The sequence below is a fragment of the Salmo salar genome, chromosome 26, assembly GCF_965601325.2.
Source record: "Salmo salar chromosome 26, fSalSal1, whole genome shotgun sequence".
NCBI lineage: Eukaryota > Metazoa > Chordata > Actinopteri > Salmoniformes > Salmonidae > Salmo > Salmo salar.
The window spans coordinates 39,605,001-39,607,500 of record NC_138316.1 but is presented as its reverse complement, the minus strand read 5'-3'; positions in this window follow the sequence as shown (position 1 = coordinate 39,607,500).

Sequence of the window (2,500 nt, the reverse complement as noted above, 5' to 3'; positions counted from 1 at the left end):
ACGGTGATGACTAAAACCTGCATTTTAATAAAATAAAAAAGATATATTTCTGAACCAGGCCTACTGGACCAGGTTACAACTATATAGCACAGTGCAGCTGCTGATGACCAGCAGTCTTATTCATCATCATCATCATCATCATCATCATCATCATCATCATCATCATCATCATCATCATCATCATCATCATCATCATCATCTTCATTATCATCATCATCATCATCATCACCATCTTCATCATCATCATCATCATCTTCATCATCACCACCATCATCTTCATCATCACCATCTTCATCATCATCATCATCATCATCATCATCATCATCATCATCATCTTCATCATCTTCATCATCATCAGCTTCATCATCATCATCATCATCATCCTCATCATCATCATCATCATCATCATCACCATCTTCATCATCTTCATCATCACCATCTTCATCATCACCATTATCAACATCATACACATTTAATTTATGCGAATCACATGAGATATTGTTTGGGCTGGGGATTTACTAATCCCCCTAATAATACAGGAGAATGGTGTTGAAAAAGTTTACATCGTAGGCTGGCCCCATCTCGGATTGTTCTGGTCAGAGGAACAGATGGACCAATCCCCCGCAATCCTCCGCACATTGTCCTCCTGTCTGCCCACTCCAACTCCTAGTAAAGTACTGCGTTCAGTGGCATTTCAGCTTATCCGACCCCGACGCCCCATTGTTGCGTTTTTAACAAATCACCTCCTCACTCTTCCCCTTCACAATGAATCAAGATTTACAAAATGGGAGATCTCCTCCCTTGGCAGGGAAAAGTCCATTCCGGGCTTTGAGGCGGTGATTTACGCGCAGCCTAGCCCTCGCCTTTCCCCAACCCTTGACGGCTGCTCCGGGGCATCCACTGAGACCACCACTCCGGGGGCGAGGCCGGGGCTCCATGGAATCCGCGTCTGTAATTTGTTACTCGGCTGCAGACTATGGAGAGTCACGCCACGCTGGAGATGTTGCAGTGCGCTTCCCAAAACCCATGGAAGTTGGACACACACACACACACACACACACACACACACACACACACACACACACACACACACACACACACACACACACACACACACACACACACACACACACACACACACACATAGTGACCCAACAATAATGATATGAATCCCCCTGGCCTCAGACTAACTTTTGGCCTAGTTTGATCCTCCTGAGAGTTCTGTGTCCTCCTCCCCCGGGAGACCTTTCCCTCCCTCTATACATATGTAAAGGAGACAAATAAAAAGGGCTGAACAAAAGGTGCAGAGCTAGTAAATCTTAAACAGACAATTGCCACCACTTGTGATTCCTTAATGCAGCTCAAATATGCTAGTTTACCAATGTGGTCTCCGGTCAACGCTGTTCGAAGATACATAGCTTCATGTGTAACAACTCCCACTACTGTTTAGTAAACTGCACCGTTAAACCACATCTTACCTAGGCCTACTTAATGTGCTCAAAGCAGTGTTAACTCTCTCACAATCTGATCAGTTATAGTGGCACTGATCCCAGTACAGTAATATAACTCAATAACGTGGCGTCTTTTTCTCCAGAGCTGGCTTTGAGTATAGTAAAAGTATAATAATTGTAACTTTACGCATGCCTTCTATGAAAACGTGCAGGCAAGAAAAGACAGTAAATATTGTGATTTGAGAACTAAGGTGATCTCACTAAGTGTTAAATTGTTAATAATGAAATATGATCGTTGTTTATTGGAGATGATATGCAGTCGGCCTGGGAAGGCAGACTAGTTGGACACTGCACCGTGCAGAAGAAATTCAGCCCTGGGATTTTACCTTCCCCTTAGTTCTGCTTGTGGAGCGTGGCTGCCCCCTAGCGCTGAAATAGAGTCATAAGCGCTCTCACCTTCAACGAATGTTTCTGCACAAATAACAAAAACTCAGTGCTTCATGGTGACAGGTAACTTTATGCCAGTGATGTTTTTCTTAATTACAGTGTTGTGTACCTGTTAGTTATCATATAGGACAACAGCAAAAGTAGGCCTATCATTCAAAGGTTTTCGTCCTTCTCAGCGTTCCGTGGAACCTTGTGGAATGTGGCGTGGTGCTGAACGGACAGCTCCGAACCGGTGTCACTACGAAATATCTCGTTTTTTAGAGCTCACAAAACGAAGGATTTATTTGATTTCTTCAGTTTTATGAGTATCCTATTTTCCGCACTGATGAAGAACCTAAAACATAGGAACTAGATAATATCATTAACTTAGTAGAGTCTCGCATGGCCGCCAGACAATTTGGCTTTTCAAAGAAACAGCAAGGCTCCAGTGAGAAAACCAAAACATTTGTTTCATTCAACAGTCGAACAGCTAAAAGGAGCAAAAGTAGGATCCTGTAAATTACACTAATGCTAAAAGAAAGAGTATTATTTTCCCATTTGGTCTGGGAGAAGGAAATGTCACAGCCATTGAAGAGGTTCGTCTGTATTTTCTCCCCTAATGA